The 18,734-nt window shown below is 48.7% G+C and overlaps 1 long non-coding RNA gene across 1 annotated transcript; it reads left to right on the plus strand.

Annotated features, from left to right (window-relative positions):
• The first annotated feature begins 6,627 nt into the window (after positions 1 to 6,627).
• Positions 6,628 to 17,061, plus strand: LOC140000486 (uncharacterized). The gene is made up of 2 exons (XR_011805540.1): positions 6,628 to 8,587; positions 15,941 to 17,061. It is a non-coding gene; the product is annotated as an uncharacterized lncRNA (long non-coding RNA).
• The last annotated feature ends 1,673 nt before the right edge of the window (positions 17,062 to 18,734 follow it).

The raw sequence follows: 18,734 nt of genomic DNA on the forward strand, positions 1-18,734 counted from the left end.
GAAGACCCCTTTGGCAACCCCACCTGCATTGCCCTGCTGCCAGAGACTCATGATGTAAAGAGTCTGCAGGTATGTCCTGCCACTCGCTGCCCTCTGTGGCTCTCCTCACTGCCTCCAGTGCCTCTCTCCTGCTCTCTACTCCCCGTGTCACCTGTGGTCAGAGCTCCCAGCCCTGCTGCACTGTGCAGAGGAGCTGCTCCTGGACAGAGCTCTCTCTGCAGCTCTGCCCGCTTGCCACGAGCAACCCCAGCTCCCAGGAGCCCGGCCCAGCTCAGCAGCACAGCACCCGACCATGACATTGCTTGCTCTGTGCCATTGTGCTCCCTCGAGGTGTCTCCCAAGGCCTCAGGGCTGACACCTCCTGAAGGCAGCAGGGTCTCTCCTGGGGTGTGGTGCTTGAAGCAGACCAAATTCGTCACTGACTGCCTTTCTCTGAACACAGGAGAGATGACTTTTACAAGTGTGATTTGTGTTATTAGAGTGTGGTTGTCAAACATATTCTGCTTTAACCTGGCGGGCAACTCAGCACCACACAGCTGTTGGCTCACACCAACCCCCCCAGATGCTTATGTGTTGAGATAAGGGCAGTTTAAAGGACTGAAAGGTAAAAGAAATAACTATAATAGTAATTATTATTATTATTTTTGTTATGTACAAAGCAAGTTATGCACAGTGCAATTGCTCATGATTGACTGATGTCCAGCCTGGGGACATGCTGGTAGAACACTGTGGTAACCATCTGCATCTGCTCTTCTTTGACCTTCAACAACTCTGGAAATGGAATTGTCCTCCCAGAGGCTGGGCAAGGTAGACAGCTCTTTAATATCCTGTCTCCACGGCAGCTACCCCAAAACCCCACCTGTGCCTTTTGGATCTTTGAAGTAGCCTCTCGTGGGGAAGTCTATGTCAAGGTTTCACAGATCAACATTCTTCTTCCTCCTTTCATTTCTGGGTAGTAGTTCTCTGCCATTCTAAGGAGCTGGATTTTCACATCCATTGTTTTCTCCTGCATATAGAGGCAACTGATACTGGCACAGGTTGTTGCTCTGGCCTAGCAAGACCAGACCTGTGGTGTCTGGTCTAGTCTGGGATTAGACCAGACCTGTGGTCTAACCCCACAGGTCTGGTCTAATCCCAGACTAGACCTGTCACAGGAGCTGGAGTGGCTGCAGGATATGCCAGAGGTGTACTCCAACACCTGCAGGGCCTGTCAGTGCTTGGAGTGGCACTGACTGAGGCTCAGTAAGCACAGACCAAGTCCCAGCATATTGAAGCGATTTGCATCCCTTTGGAATTGCCAAGGTGAAAACATCTCCTTTTCAAGCATTTCTACAGTTTTAAGGATTCCGCACTTGTTCAGGAGTGAAGTTCCAAAGCAATGTAGGTGCCCTCTGCTCTAGGTGCCTGCCCATATCCTCCCACACTCCCTGCCATTTCTAACTCTTCTGCCTTGGGGCAGGTATCTGGAGGGCATTCTTAAATAGTTGTTTATCCTTAAACAAAAGCTGAAACACATGCAAGACACATAACAATAGGACCATCTCATGGGTACTGAGAGAACTGGCAGAGGAGCTGGCCAAGCCCCTAACCATCATTTATCAGCAGTCCTGGCTACTGGGGGAGGTCCCAGTTGACTGGCGGCTAGCAAACATGACGCCCATCTACAAGAAGGGCCGGAGGGCAGATCCGGGAAACTACAGGCCTGTCAGTTTGTCTTCAGTGCCTGGGAAGCTCATGGAGCAGATTCTCTTGAGAGTCATCATGCAGCACTTGCAGGGCAAACAGGCGATCAGGCCCAGTCAGCATGGGTTTATGAAAGGCAGGTCCTGCTTGACGAACCTGATCTCCTTCTACGACAAAGTGACGCGCTGGGTGGATGAGGGAAAGGCTGTGGATGTGGTCTACCTTGACTTCAGCAAGGCTTTTGACACCGTCTCCCACAGCATTCTCCTCAAGAAACTGGCTACTCTTGGCTTGGACTGGCGCATGCTTCGTTGGGTTAGAAACTGGCTGGATAGCCGGGCCCAAAGAGTTGTGGTGAATGGAGCCAAGTCCAGTTGGAGCCCAGTCACTAGTGGCGTCCCCCAGGGCTCGGTGCTGGGGCCGGTCCTCTTTAATATCTTCATCAATGATCTGGACGAGGGCATTGAGTGCACCCTCAGTAAGTTTGCAGATGACACCAAGCTAGGTGTGTGTGTCGATCTGCTCGAGGGTAGGAAGGCTCTGCAGGAGGATCTGGATAGGCTGCACCGATGGGCTGAGGTCAACTGCATGAAGTTCAACAAGGCCAAGTGCCGGGTCCTGCACCTGGGGCGCAATAACCCCAAGCAGAGCTACAGGCTGGGAGATGAGTGGTTGGAGAGCTGCCAGGCAGAGAAGGACCTGGGAGTGATGGTGGACAGTCGGCTGAATATGAGGCAGCAGTGTGCTCAGGTGGCCAAGAAGGCCAACGGCATCCTGGCTTGTATAAGAAACAGTGTGGCCAGCAGCACTAGGGAAGTGATTGTCCCCCTGTACTCGGCTCTGGTGAGTCCGCACCTCAAGTACTCTGTTCAATTTGGGCCCGTCGCTACAAGAAGGATATGGAGGTGCTGGAGAGAGTCCAGAGAAGGGCAACAAAGCTGGTGAGGGGCCTGGAGAACAAGTCCTACGAGGAGCAGCTGAAGGAGCTGGGCTTGTTCAGCCTGGAGAAAAGGAGGCTCAGGGGCGACCTTATTGCTCTCTACAGATACCTTAAAGGAGGCTGTAGCGAGGTGGGGGTTGGTCTGTTCTCCCACGTGCCTGGTGACAGGACGAGGGGGAATGGGCTTAAGTTGTACCAGGGGAGTTTGAGGTTGGATCTTAGGAAGAACTTCTTTACCGAAAGGGTTGTTAGACATTGGAACAGGCTGCCCAGGGAAGTGGTGGAGTCACCATCCCTGGAAGTCTTTAAAAGACGTTTAGATGTAGAGCTGAGGGATATGGTTTAGTGGGGACTGTTAGCGTTAGGTCAGAGGTTGGACTCGATGATCTTGAGGTCTCTTCCAATGTAGAAATTCTGTGATTCTGTGATTCTGTGAGTAACTCTGTCCAAGCCAGAACCAGTACAGGGACTCATGATGGACAAGAAGGCTCCCTCTGAGTTCTGGAAGGAGCCAGGAAGGTGCTAATAAGCACCAGGACAATTGAGGAAGCCCAAAGCCCCTTCTGAAGGGTCACTCCTGCCCTAGCACCTCCCAGGACTGACATGGAACTGGCTCACAGGCATCAGAGGGTCTGGGAGTCCAGCAGCAGTGCCACGGGCTTGAAGGGTCACAACCAGCTCATATCTACCTGATCAGATTCTGGCCCAAAAAGGGTGTGTTTTGAAGGTATGGTATTATGAGGTATGTATTGCCTCAGAAATTCCTCATCTGTTCCTAAGTCAATGTCTCTAAAGTGGATTGTGTGTTGAGCTCTTTCTGAAGTAGGTGACAGGTCACCCCTTGACTCCTGGCTGGGATCAGTGCCTTTAGGCTCACATCTGCCGGGGTCCATGATAGGGCAGCAGAAGGCACCTGTTTTGCACACAGTTTGTGAAATCCACTCCTCCTAAGTATTGGGTAGGACCCATAGGGGAAGAGGTCTTGGACAGGGGTTGTAATGACAGAGGTGTCAGCTTTTGCCTAAAGTCATCCTTCAGGACTGCTTTCAGTTTTCTACACAGAGGGGGATGCTGCCTCCAAGATGCCCGGGGGAAACCGGAGCATACATGAGGACTTGGGAAAAATTACTCTGGAAACATAGGAGCCATTCTTGAACCAAAACTTGTAGGCAGGACACATAAGTTTGTAGTGGTGCAGACCTGCTGGGCACGCTGTGCAGAGTGCTCCATGCTGGCTTAGGAGCTGCTTCTTTCTCAAGAACAGAGTAGCCAACAGAGGTGAGACAGATACCCCGAGATTATGAATGTCATGAGAATCCTGCTCCCAAACAGATTACTGATACAGGGAGTTCAGGAGAAGGCTGGCCATGAGAAAGATGAGATTTGGGGTAGGGAAGAGGAGCTTGGCCAGCAAAAATTAATGATTTTGAAAAGGTAAGAGGGTTCAGGTAAAGTAGATCCTGCTGTAAAACAGTCTTAAAACAGTCATGTGAAGCCCTTCCCCTATTTTAATGTGTAATCTTTATCCCTAAACCTAAATGCTACTCCAGTCCCTGACAGGGCTCCACAACTGTAATCCTGACCTCAAACTATCCCTTGAAACAAAACTCAGCCGATAGCCCCTTTCCCTTACCTTTACGCTCTTGCTCACCCTGATCCCTGCCCTTAACACTAGCATTAAAATGCTCTGTTAAAACCTACAGTGCTTGGCAGAAATACCCTAAACAAAACCCTACAGCAAAGAGCTTTTACATAACCTAACCACAGACCTGACACCCCAAGCAGAACAACAAATCCTACCATTAAACATTTGCTTAATCTCTACCCCAGAAAGGTGAGACCCAACCGCATACATGAATAATTAACATCCTAAGATCCTGTTCCTGTGCTTTAACCTCCTCACTTCCAACCCATGTCCTAACCCTCAACTTATGCTTTGGCCGTTTGGGGCAGGGCAGAAATTTGAGATTGCTGTGCAGTCACATGGCATTCAAAGATGAATGTGAGGGGCCATGGATCTGATCACATTGTGGACCACAAAGAAGAGACGGGTAGGAATGCTCTGAGGAGCTCAGCTCTGCCTTAGGCTCTCCTGCACCAGCAGAAGGAATGTGACTATGGAAATGACTGTGAGGTCACTTCTGTTTCTGCAGTTGATAGGGCAGCAGCAGGAACGTGTCACCGAAAGGGACTCTAAGGTCACTTCTGTCCGAAGTAGTTGACAGGTCACCCTTGACTTCTAACTGGGATCTGTACTTTTTGGCTGACATCTGCCAGCAGCCCTGGTAGGCCAGCAGAAGGCACCTGGCTGGCATGCTGACTGTGGGATCCTCTCTGCCTCCATACCCAGGAGGACCCAGACAGAAAGAAGGCCCACATATGGATTGTCCTGACCCCTCTGCTTGAGTCCATGACTGGACTGCAGCAGGCACAAGGCTTGTGTGTGTCTAGCCAAGAAGCTGCAAGGCCAGCGGCAGGCCCATGGCTTGGACGATGCTGGTGAGGCGACTTCTGTCTGGTTGGCTGACAGGCCTCAAGAAGGCTGATGGGTTGCGATGCCTGCTTTAGGAGTGGTTTCCACCCTGATGGAGCTTTCTTTCATAGTAGGAAAGAGCAGGAGAGAAAAAAAAACTGCTACAAAGTGCACCTTGGAAGGTTGTCTCTGGCCACAAGGAGTGAGAATTGTCCCTCAGAGTATACTGCTGTGTTGCCAGAGCTCACCCAATTTGTAGTAAGTGATAAGACCCTGGTTTTGAGTTTCAAGGAACAGCTGGTGAGGGTTGATGAGACATTGGTGAAATGATGGAAATGCTGGGATAAGAGCAAGGTGGTGTACTGAGATGGGTGTCTGCAAACTTCGATGAAATAGGGGGTTGTGGTTTAAACCAGCCGGCAGCTAAACACCACACAGCTGTTTGCTCACCCTCCTCCCTCCTTCTCTGGGATGGGGGAGAGAAACGAGAAAACTGAAGCCTGTGAGTAAAGACAGTTTATTAAGACAGGAAAATAATAATAATAATAATAACAACAACAACAATAATGATGATAATAGTACTACTACTAATCCTGTGTACGAAACTAGTGATGCACAATGCAGTTGCGCACCACTCACAGATGCCCAGCCTAACCCCGAGCAGCCAGCCCCACCACCCCGGCTAGCCACCCCTTATATATTATTCAGCATGACATCAGGTGGGACGGAATACCACTTTGGCCAGCTTGGATCAGCTGTCCTGGGTTTGTCCCCTCCCAGCTCCTGCTGCACTCCCAGCCTGCCTGCTAGCAGGACAGAGTGAGAAGCTGGAAAGTCCTTGGCTCAGTGTAAGCACTGCTCTGCAACAACCAAAGCATCAGTGTGTTATCAACATTCTTCTCCTAGATCCAGAACATAGCACCCTACCAGCTACTAGGAGGAAAACCAACTCTATCCTAGCTAAAACCAGGACAGAGAGTGAGCAAGGTGGACAAATGTTTGATATCCTCTGTCTGCAAGGCAGTTATGTCCGGAGTCCATCCAGTAAACTTTTGTATCTTTGAAATACCCGCTCCTGAAGTAGTCTAGGCCAAGTATTCACAGAGCATCTGGGCCAGTCTCAGTGGGGTGATTTTGCCACTCTTCTTCCACACAGTTAGACTCACTTCAGCCTCTAATGCAGTTAACTCTTGGGACCCCCCTGTCATTCAAGAAATGCAAATGGGTTCTGGCCCTTTGTAGCTTGATGGCATTACAGTACACTGTCCACTAGAACCTGATTCTTCTGTGGGTGTGATGTGCCAGGCTCAAAGTCCAATACACCCAATTGCCCCCATCTTCCTTCTGGCTTGAGGTCAGGCCTTTCTAGATCATGGTATTCATTATTCTATTTCACACAGAATTTCTAGGTTGGAAGAGACCTCAAGATCATCGAGTCCAACCTCTAAGTCCAACCTCTAGTTTGGAGGACTGCTGACTAGAAACTGGAGCAGCAATTTTCTCGGAAGAACCGCTTTTTGCCAATGTTTTTCCTTGTGCCTCATGCATCTATGCCTCTAGGGTGGAGGTAGGGTAGATTTTTGCATCCCGTTTTCTCATGGCCTCTTCATGGTCACACAGTCAAAACCATAGGGTGACATGTAGTATGCACCCACTATATCAACTTTATTGAGCAGAGGGATGCTTACACCTAATAGCTGAGCTATTGGTTCGTGCAGGTGGGGAGGAAGATGTATTCTCTTGTAGTTCTTGGACCTCTTGGGAAAGTTTCTCTCTAGACAGGATGCAGGCCCATAGGGAAGAACAGAGACTTTCTTTGTAATGCCAGAGTTGTCTAGCCAATTCATCCACCATGGGTTTCTCTTGGTCTTTCCAGCTCATTACTACCAACAAGTTAGCACAAGATGATGGTGCGCTCTGTAAAAACTTCTGCCACATGGGTCATGTGCACATGACTTCATCTGCATCTTTGGATAGCTGCTCATTGTCTAGGTTTCTACTAATCACCTTCAGCATGGCTAATTCCCTCAGGTACCGGATACCCCTCTGCATGGTGGTCCACTTGCCTGGTTGACAAGATTTTTCTTGAAGGGAGACCTTTCCTTAATGTTAACAGGAGTAAGTTCTTTTTTCCCCTTTTCCAATTGTTTTGTCAGCCAGTCTTTCCCTAGACGGGGATCCCAGCAGCTTTGCTTCCCTGCCCTTTAATTCCAGGCTATTGACCCCTTTCTTGGAGCACTGGTGCAGCCAAGTGACAATGTGCTCACCGAGATGATAGATGAAATCTGTCCCCATATCTTGTAGCTTATCCTAGGATAGGAATTGGTGGTTTCTGATGCTTATATGACCTCTGCTTCTTTGTCCTCCTGCTTCCATGATGGCACAACTTTGAGGAAATCTTCCTCATCTTCTTCTTCCCCCTTTCTTGTCTGGGTAGGAGTTTCTTTCCTTTCTTAAGAAAAACTGATTTTCACACCCATTGTTTACTCTTGCATGAAGAGGCAACCGATACTGGCACAAGTTGGTTCTCTGGCCCAGCCATGGAGCTCATCGCAGGGGCAGGAGTGGCTGCAGGGGCAGGAGTGTCTGCAGGGCCCAACACAGGAGTTGTTCTGTCTGCAGGGATTTTGGGATTAGTTGGAATGGCTGCAGGGTCTATTGCAGGTTTTGGAGTAGTGACAGGGCCTGCCACAGGGGTTGGTTTAACTTTGGGCCCACTTCAGGAGCTGGAGTGCCTGCAGGGCCTTTTGCAGTGTTTGGAGTGGCTTTGGACAGGCTATGGATCTGTTACAGGGGCTGACGTGTTGTGGTGTAATTGCCTGAAGTAACTAGGAAAATAAAACTAACATTCACATTTTTAAGGAAAAGGTACAGCATTGAAGAGGCATTCAGGGTAGGGCATAACTGCATTATTCCCTAGGCTCCCAACCTTAGATGCTATCGCGCTGGGGAAACTTGGTGTGCTAGCCCTAAGGAACAGCACGGAGCGTAGAGTGGAGTGGAGACACCACAGCTGGGCTCTGTAATCAGGTGGGGCCTCGATTGTTCTTGTGCACAAAGCTGCACTTTTTGCCACCCTAAGCCAAAGACCTGTCATGTTTTGACAAATGCTGTACCCTAGTGTACTTTTTGCTCATTATAATATCATTATAATACCAAAACACACCTCCATCCCAAAAGCTACCTGCCTCCAAGGTGCGACCACCCTTCACTGAGCATGCGCTTTGAATTTCTCGGAGCCTATTACTTTAAACAGAGATGGGAAAACTTTACACCAATCATAACTAAGATATGCTTGACTAGAGCCACTCAAGCTCCACCTAAAAGATAGAAAATAATATAAATTGGCCCAAGAGAGAGGGGATGGCAGGGAAGATACCACCGTCAGGGGAGATACCATCCCGAGGACATACAACATCCTTAGGACCTCCTGACTCCTGGGATCAGTCGACGGGCTGGGCCTCTCTTCCCCCCAATTGGGACGCCTTTGGGTGAGATCTGAATACTTGCTTATAAATCTCTATAGAGTCTTTGATCTTTTTAACGAGTTTTATTTCTAGGCTGCGCACCTGTAACACCTGTAACACCTGTAACATCTATAACATCTGTAACACCTCTAACACCTATAATACCTGTATATTTCATGCATACTAGCTTGCTTTTGCAGATAGTCACTATCATCGGCAATCCAAAAGAACCTGATTATCTGTTGCTGTAATAAACCGTACTTGATTGCATTGTGATAGCTCTCATTAAGTGCAACTAGGGTGAGGGTGGTTATCCGTGATAGTTCAGTGTTCTGAATCTAACCAGACCCCCAGACGGTTAATGCGTTTTTGGTGAATGTCTGACTGGACCCCCAGACAGTTAATGTGTTTTTGGTGAACGTCCGACTGGTTCAGTACTCTGAATCCGATCGGGCCCGTAACGGTTAATCAGCTAAACCCCTTAACGCGACAGTAAAATTGGTGTAGTCAGCAGGATTGCTATGGATAAACTACTGCAAAAATACAAATGTGCCCCTTCCCAGGCAGGGAAGGACTGTCGTGGTTCCGCTCGAGTGGGCAGCCGAGCTCCACCACAGCCGCTCTCTCACTCCCCCTCCTCAAAGAGGAATGGGGAGAAAATATGTGAAAAGGGCTCAAGGATTGAGATAAGGACGAGAAAATCACGCAATAATTATTGTAACGGGCAAACCAGACTCAGCATAAGAAGACAGATAGTAAGATTTATTGCTCATTACTAACAAGCTAGAGAAGTGAGAAACAAAGGAAAGAAACCAAAAGCACCTTCCCCCCTATCCACCCTCTTCCACCTCCTCCCCCCGAGCGGCGCAGGGGAACGGGGGAATGGGGGTTATGGTCAGTCTACAGCACTTCTTCTCTGCCACTCTTTCTCGGTCACTCTCGTCCCCTGTGCTGTGGGGTCCCACCTACGGGATACAGTCCTTGATGAACTGATCCGGCGTGGGCTTCCCACAGGCAGCAGCTCTTCCAGAACTGCTCCAGATATGGGTCCGTAGCACGGGGTCCATCCCTCAGGAGCAGACTGCTCCAACCTGGCTCCCCCACGGGCAGCAGCTCCTGCCAGGTCACCTGCTCCTGCGTGGTCTCCTCTCCATGGGCTACAGGTGTGGCCCAGAATCTGCTCCGGCAGGGGTCTTCCACAGGCGGCAGCCTCCATCGGTGCAGGGCCACCTGCTCCACCGTGGTCTCCTCCACACGCTGCAGCGTGGAACCCTGCTCCGCCGTGGTGCTCCATGGGCTGCAGGGGGACATCCTGCTTCACCAAGGTCCTCACCACAGGCCGCAGGGGACTTCTTCTCCGGCGCCTGGAGCACCTCTCCCCCTCCTTCTTCACTGACCTTGGCGCCTGCAAGGCTGTTTTCACACTCCCTTGACTCTCCCGGCTGCTGTGTGGCACAGCGTTTTTTTCCCTGTCTTAAATATGCTCTCACAGAGGCGCAAAACAACATGGCTTATTGGCTCAGATCTGGAAAACAATGGGGCCCTTCCCAAACATGGGGCAGCTTCTAGATCTTTCTCACAGAAACCACCCCTATGGCTCCCTGCTACCAAAACCTTGCCACGTAAACCCACTACAAGGAGTTTTCCCAAAAGTTTTGGAAAGATGAGGAGAAAGTGGTAGAGCGCATTGAGCAGTGTCAGGCTTCACAAAAGACTGGTCAAAGAAAGGGTAAAGGTGTGATTTGTGCTGTGTTAGGAGCCTGTTTGTCTTGTGCTCGGCAAAAAGCTAAGGAAACTCCTGCTCCCAAACTGATCTCTGATGCGGAACATACAGCTTTGAAATGGTGGCAGAGCTCAAGGAGGAGGTGGAGAGGCTGAGGGCCATCAGGGAGTGTGAGCGGGAGATAGACTTCTGGAGCAACTCCCTGCAGGGCCTCAAGGAGAGGTACCGGGGTGAGACACCCCAAACGGGGGTGGACCCCCTGCCCTGTCGCCGTCGGGCAGAGGGAGGGGATCTGGGAGTTGAGGAGGAGTGGAGACAGGTCCCTGCGCGACAGGGCAGGCGATGCCCTCCCCTTCCGGCCCCACCTTCCCAGGTGCCCTTACGAAACAGGTTTGAGGCCCTGGAGATTGAGAGACCACCAACTGAGGAAGAGATAGAAAGTGTTCCCAGGAGGATGCCTAGGGCGAGGAGGTCGACTCCACGCATCAGGACTGCCTCCACCAAGAAAGAAAGAAGGGTGATTGTCATGGGAGACTCTATCCTTAGGGGGACAGAGGGCCCTATTTGTCGGCCTGACCCTACCCGTAGGGAAGTCTGCTGCCTCCCTGGGGCCAGGGTCAGGGACGTTGCCAGGAAGCTCCCCAACCTGGTACGCCCCTCTGATTATTATCCTCTCCTGATAGTCCAGGCGGGCAGTGATGACATTGATGACAGAAGCCTGAAGGCTATCAAAAGAGACTTTAGGGGGCTGGGACGGTTAGTGGACGGAGCAGGAGTGCAGGTAGTGTTTTCGTCCATCCCTACGTTGACAGGGAGGGGTACGGAGAGGACAAGGAAAGCCCACCTGTTAAACACGTGGCTCCGGGGCTGGTGCCTACGCAGAAATCTTGGGTTTTTTGACCATGGGGCAGTTTACTCAGCACCTGGTCTGATGGCTGTAGACGGGTCCCTATCCTTTAGGGGAAAAAGGATCCTGGGCCAGGAGCTGGCAGGGCTCAATGATAGGGCTTTAGACTAGGTAAGAAGGGGGATGGGGCTGAAGCAAGGACTGTTGGGGCTGTGCCAGGAGGAGCAATGGCAAGGCCGGAGGATAAGGTAAAGGCCCAGCTGAAGTGCATCTACACCAATGCATGCAGCATGGGTAACAAATAGGAGGAGCTGGAAGCCATCGTGCAGCGGGCAGGCTACGACTTGGTTGCCATCACGGAAACGTGGTGGGACCAGTCTCATGACTGGAGTGCTGCGATGCCTGGCTATAGGCTCTTCAGAAGGGACAGGCAGCACAGAAGGGGTGGCGGTGTGGCTCTCTATATTAGAGAGTCTTTCGATGTTGTAGAACTCGAGGCTAGGAATGACAAGGTCGAGTCCCTTTGGGTTAGGATCGGCAGGGACAACAAGGCTAGTGTCCTGGTCGGGGTCTGCTATAGACCGTCGAACCAGGATGAGGAGACGGATGAGGAGTTCTACAGGCAGCTGACAGAAGTTGCGAAATCGTCAGCGCTTGTACTCGTGAGGGACTTCAACTTCCCTGACATATCCTGGAAGCACAACACAGCCCAGAGAAAGCAGTCTAGGAGGTTTCTGGAGAGTGTGGAAGATAGCTTCCTGACGCAGCTGATTAGTGAACCTACCAGCGGTGGTGCCCTGCTAGACCTTCTCTTCACAAACAGAGAAGGACTGGTGGAGGATGTGATTGTTGGGAGCAGTCTTGGGCAGAGTGACCACGAAATGGTGGAGTTCACTATTCTTGGCGAGGCCAGGAAGGGAACCAGTAAAACCACTGTACTGGACTTTCGGAGGGCTGACTTTGGGCTGCTCAGGACACTAGTTGGTGGAGTCCCATGGGAGGCGGTTCTGAAGGGCAGAGGGGTCCAGAAAGGCTGGGCGCTCTTTAAGAGGCAAATCCTAATGGCACAGGAGCAGTCTATTCCCATGCGCCCAAAGATGAGCCAGCGGGGAAGAAGACCAGCCTGGCTCAACAGAGAATTGTGGCTTGAGCTTAGGAGAAAAAAGAGGGTTTATAATCTTTGGAAAATTGGGCAGGCCACTAGGGAGGACTATAAGGATGTAGCGAGGCTGTGCAGGGACAAGATTAGGAAGGCCAAAGCTCATCTGGAGCTCAATCTGGCTACTGCTGTTAAAGATAACAAAAAACGCTTTTATAAATACATCAACACAAAAAGGAGGACTAGGGAGAATCTCCATCCTTTCCTGGATGCGGGGGGAAACTTAGTTACAAGAGATGAGGAAAAGGCGGAGGTGCTGAATGCCTTCTTTGCCTCAGTCTTTAGCAGCAATACCGGTTGCTCTCTGGATACCCAGTACCCAGAACTGGTGGAAGGGGACGGGGAGCAGGATGTGGCCCTCACTATCCACGAAGAACTGGTTGGTGACCTGGTACGGCACTTGGATGTGCACAAGTCGATGGGGCCGGATGGGATCCACCCAAGGGTACTGAGAGAACTGGCAGAGGAGCTGGCCAAGCCCCTAACCATCATTTATCAGCAGTCCTGGCTATCGGGGGAGGTCCCAGCTGACTGGCGGCTAGCAAACATGACGCCCATCTACAAGAAGGGCCGGAGGGCAGACAAAGTGACAAAGTGACGCGCTGGGTGGATGAGGGAAAGGCTGTGGATGTGGTCTACCTTGACTTCAGCAAGGCTTTTGACACCGTCTCCCACAGCATTCTCCTCAAGAAACTGGCTGCTCTTGGCTTGGACTGGCGCACGCTTCATTGGGTTAGAAACTGGGTGGATAGCCGGGCCCAAAGAGTTGTGGTAAATGGAGCCAAGTCCAGTTGGAGCCCAGTCACTAGTGGCATCCCCCAGGGCTCGGTGCTGGGGCCGGTCCTCTTTAATATCTTCATCAATGATCTGGACGAGGGCATTGAGTGCACCCTCAGTAAGTTTGCAGATGACACCAAGCTAGGTGCGTGTGTCGATCTGCTCGAGGGTAGGAAGGCTCTGCAGGAGGATCTGGATAGGCTGCACCGATGGGCTGAGGTCAACTGCATGAAGTTCAACAAGGCCAAGTGCCAGGTCCTGCATCTGGGGCGCAATAACCCCAAGCAGAGCTACAGGCTGGGAGAGGAATGGTTGGAGAGCTGCCAGGCAGAGAAGGACCTGGGAGTGATGGTGGACAGTCGGCTGAATATGAGGCAGCAGTGTGCTCAGGTGGCCAAGAAGGCCAACGGCATCCTGGCTTGTATCAGAAACAGTGTGGCCAGCAGCACTAGGGAAGTGATTGTCCCCCTGTACTCGGCTCTGGTGAGGCCGCACCTCGAGTACTGTGTTCAGTTTTGGGCCCCTCGCTCCAAGAAGGACATCGAGGTGCTTGAGCGGGTCCAAAGAAGGGCGACGAAGCTGGTGAGGGGCCTGGAGAACAAGTCCTATGAGGAGTGGCTGAAGGAGCTGGGCTTGTTCAGCCTAGAGAAGAGGAGGCTCAGGGGTGACCTTATTGCTCTGTATAAGTACATTAAAGGAGGCTGTAGCGAGGTGGGGGTTGGCCTGTTCTCCCATGTGCCTGGTGACAGGACGAGGGGGAATGGGCTAAAGTTACGCCAGGGGAGTTTTAGGTTAGATGTTAGGAAGAATTTCTTTACTGAAAGGGTTGTTAGGCACTGGAACGGGATGCCCAGGGAGGTGGTGGAGTCACCATCCCTGGAAGTCTTCAAAAGACGTTTAGATGTAGAACTTAGGGGTATGGTTTAGTGGGGACTGTTAGTGTTAGGTTAGAGGTTGGACTCGATGATCTTGAGGTCTCTTCCAACCTAGAGATTCTGTGATTCGGTGTGATTCTGTGAAATCAGAGATTGAGGTGTTGAAGTCATCATTGGCCTTTGAAAGGGAGACGGGAAAAACATTAGGAATCAGAGTGGATAAACTTTTGGATGAAAATGACAAACTTGTGAGTGAAAATGATAAACTTGTGCATGAGGATAATCATCTTAAACAATTGCTGGAGAGGGTTAGTCATCTGTTAAACAAAGTACAGCCTTGCACTCCGGTCATACAGATTCGTGGAGGGCTGCATAGTGTAGAACCTGAAAGCTGGGACAGTGATTTCTGGTCTGACAGTGATGATGGTGTTGAAGAGATTTCTGATTCTGAACCCCAATCCATTTCCTTGAGACCTTTGGTTAAGACTGAGACTACTATTGATGATAATGATGAAATCCGCACTACTGTGCAAACAATTCCGTTGCCACCAGCAGAGTTGGTTAAAATACAGGAGAAGTTCTCAAGGCGGTCAGGGGAATCAGAAGTTGAGTATGTGTGTCAAGTTTCTCTTAAAGGAGGAGATCGAATGATGTTGTGTAAGGAAGAGGTAGGAGGCTTTTGGAGACCTGGAGTATTTTTAACCACCACACCAGGAGATGACCTGGCTGTAGCAGTACAGAAAGCAGCCTGTATTCAAGCGATATATGAAAGAGATGAATTTAGGAAATTCCCGATGTTAGCTCCTATTGATCCGGTTCGGTTAACCCCTCATCTGTGGACTCCCTGATTGTCTTAAGATGTTTGTAGCAAACACCCAAGATCACATACTAGCTGCTTGTAGGGATGATGATAGTGGTTGTAGGCGAAATCCTAACTCCCCTATTCCCACCTGGAGTGAATTGGTACAAGACATAGATAAGTACGGACACCGAATGGGCTGGATTAATTCATCCAGTATTAAATCCCAAGACCACTCTCGGCGAGTCCGCCAAATCCACACTAAAAATCCCAGATATCCCAAATTCAAAGAGAGGTTGAAACCTAATAGGGAACGAGGTGAGTTGTGTCGGCAAAAAACTCTTATCCCCGGGGAGGGCAATGAGCCACCCTGCTCAGCGGGCATTAGCAATTCAATGGCTCTCTAATGAACACTCTGACCCTATTATCGCTATTCCTGTTGAACCCCCAAAAATATTGGTAAATTTTCTTATTGATACCAGGACCCAAATGTCAGTAATTACACATGAGACAGCACAAACCCTGAGCATAACACCTGGTCAATGCAGGGTTAAATTCACGGGAATCAATGGTGTGGAAAAACAGTGCCCCACTGTAAAAATTTCACTCTGGTTGCCAGAGGAACAAAAATTAACCAGGGTAGAAGTATTAGTTGGTGCTGCATACACTAATATTTTAGGATTTGACAGACTGCATGGTTGTATGTGGAAACTCCCTGATGGAACTGTGTGGAGTTTCGCGACACATCAAAGGGATTCAGGCACCATGAGACTGAGCCTGTTACAAACATCCATACCCCTATCCCCTCTAAAATCATTAATGATCGGGCAGTATCTGTTGTCAGCAGCAGCACTTATGGGGATTGACGGGGTGATAACAGAATTGGAAAAAAGAGGCATTATTAAAAGGACCAATTCACCTTACAATTCACCAGTGTGGCCAGTAAAGAAACCAACCAGGCAATGGCATTTTACAGTGGATTACAGACAGTTAAATGCTAACACTACACCTTTGAATGCCACAGTTCCAAACATGGCAGAGATAGTGAAAGCCCTCTGTGTTTCTAACAGTAGCAATAGTGCTAACTACTCCCAAATATTTCTATGCATGGGAAATCAAAGATTGCTATTTCACCCTCTTTCTAACCCTGCCGGTTGAATACAACCGAGCATATTTTATTTTCTTTTGTGTTCACAGGAACCCTGAGCGAACTGTATAGGGACAGCTGGAAGATGACGAATCAACAGTTTGGATTAATGATGCTATGCTTTACCCTGACCTTGACGCAATTACAGACCTTAAAGGAAACTTAGCTACTGTGGCTGTGCTTGGAGCTGAGGTGTTTCACCATGGCATTTAACCATGTATTGTCACAGTATAGCAGTCACTGGAACATCTCAAAACAGAAAGGACCTAAATCTCTCTACTTTAGTTCTACATGGAAACAAAATATTTTCAAAAGATGAATGGAGTTGGAACAATTCTCTAAGAATGGCTGAACTTCAAGCCATGTCTGGATTCGTGGTCAAAGGATAAGAAGCCTCTGCCCCTGCAGATTATTGAAAACGAACCGACTCAGCTTCCCATTGGTCTAACTCCTTCCATCTTCAACACAGGTCCTTACATAATTAAAAATGTGGGACAACAACAAATTCTCTTTAACCCTAGTTGGTCCCTAAAAAGGGTAGAGCTAGCGCTGCACATTAGTATCTCTGAAATTAACTCACAATGTACCACCTTTCTGAGAACTGCCTACACCGGCTGGTTAGCATGGTTACATGGACGTTCTCCAAAACAATCTCAGCGCGTGCCATGGGATGCAACTGGGTTATTAGGGACAGGATTAGGTATCTTAAATAGCATTGATGCTGAGGTCTTAATGAGTAGAATAACTGCTACTACAGATGACCTAAGGAAACTGGAAAAACCAATAAAATAATCCTTATTGGCCTTAGGAGCAAATCAATGGCTTCTATCAGATGTTTTGCCCCATTGGAAACAAATTGAGGAAAATGATCATCAATTAATTGTAAATGCCCTTGGAAAAGCCCAAGGCAATACCTCCCTTGCCTTGAGTTGCATCCAAGCGCAGTTATGGATACAAGCTGTAGCAGCAGCTATTATTAGAGAGGGAGAAGGAGGAACTTTGCCCACTGAAATTTGAAAATTGATTTAGGATAATGCTTCAGAATTTGAAAAAGAATTTCAAGCTTGGTGGCAATTAGTCAACTTTACCCATTATGCAGAAAATGATAAAATTGTTGCCTTTATACTTACTATAAGTAATGCCACTGTATACAATGTATATCCAATCATTGCATTAGGACTCAATCATAATGGAACTATACTTTATCCTAAAGAGCGTAAAGTATGGGCCCATCAAAAGGGAGGAAAGTGGCAAACAATTGATGTAAATGCATGTATTGTGCATGAACAAAAAGGTTTCATCTGTGAAAGTAACACGCTGGAATCTCAAGACATTTCTCTTGACACTGAGCAAAATATTTGCCACTTTGAGATACATCCTAATGAAACCCTTGAAACTGTACTTGTATATATTGGGAAAGGTTGCGTTTGCATGAGAACTCATTGTGATTCTATAGTTGTAGATAATACAGTGGTAGATACCAGTAATCACTCTAATGTTTGTGTTTGCAATTTTACCAAAATTCTAGGATGTGATTTTAAATACTCAGTTCCTGTCTCTTCTTATCAACTTATTGCATCTAATTATATTCTGCTTCATGAACTGCTGCCTACTCCTATAGGAATGAACCTTACCTTGGTGAAGAAATTGCTGGTACATGAGGACCTGAAGCAGATGATGACACAAGTACGAGAAAATGGACACGACTGATTACTGTCCATCATGATACACAAGAAATACATCGAGTGATGGAAAGAGTAAAGAGAGATGAGAGACACCGTTGGTGGGACACTTTGTTTGGATGGTTGCCAGCTGCCAAGGGAATCTTCAACAAGATGCTTCACCCTGTTATTGTTCTGTTAATACTCACTGTATTATGTTTTATACTGACAATTAGTTTGTATGTTAAACTCTGGTTTATGATGAACTTTTAACGAGTTTTATTTCTAGGCTGCGCACCTGTAACACCTGTAACACCTGTAACATCTGTAACACCTGTAACACCTGTAACATCTGTAACATCTATAACATCTGTAACACCTGTAACACCTATAACACCTGTGTATTTCATGCATACTAGCTTGCTTTTGCAGACTGTCACCATCACCGGCAATGCAAAAGAACCTGATTATCTGTTGCTGTAATAACCCACACTTGATTGCATTGTGATAGCTCTCATTAAGTGCAACTAGGGTGAGGGTGGTTATCCGTGATAGTTCAGTGTTCTGAATCTAACCAGACCCCCAGACGGTTAATGCGTTTTTGGTGAATGTCTGAATGGACCCCCAGACGGTTAATGCGTTTTTGGTGAATGTCTGAACGGACCCCCAGACAGTTAATGTGTTTTTGGTGAACGTCCGACTGGTTCAGTACTCTGAATCCGACCGGGCCGGATTAGAGAAAACTAATCTATAATCTAAGTTAGATGTTGTAGGAAGATGCTGTAGGATCAACGACAGGTCAACGTTGCAAGGAGCCGGGAAGTGCAACAAGGACTTGAGCTAAGCTGGTGCTCGTGTCCAGACATCCAACTCCACCTGCCTTGAGTGGCCACTTTGGCAGATGAAGACCTAATCATCAACAGTTCTTATGAACATTTTCCAAGAAAGACCTATGGAATGAGAAGATACACCTGCCTATTAATCCTGTCCTGTTAAATCCTTGTCCTGTTAAAGGACAAGGAATAATGATGAGAATGCTTGTATGCTAAAGTATGGGGATCTGAGTGTGACACAAATGTTATGGAATAAGGGGTGGCGGTTGTACTGGGTCTGGCTGGGATGGTAACTTTCCCGGCAGCAGCCCATACAGTGCCGTACTCTGCACTTGTAGCTGGAACAGCAG

This window comes from Anas platyrhynchos, chromosome 32 (assembly GCF_047663525.1).
Source record: "Anas platyrhynchos isolate ZD024472 breed Pekin duck chromosome 32, IASCAAS_PekinDuck_T2T, whole genome shotgun sequence".
Taxonomy (NCBI): Eukaryota; Metazoa; Chordata; class Aves; order Anseriformes; family Anatidae; genus Anas; species Anas platyrhynchos.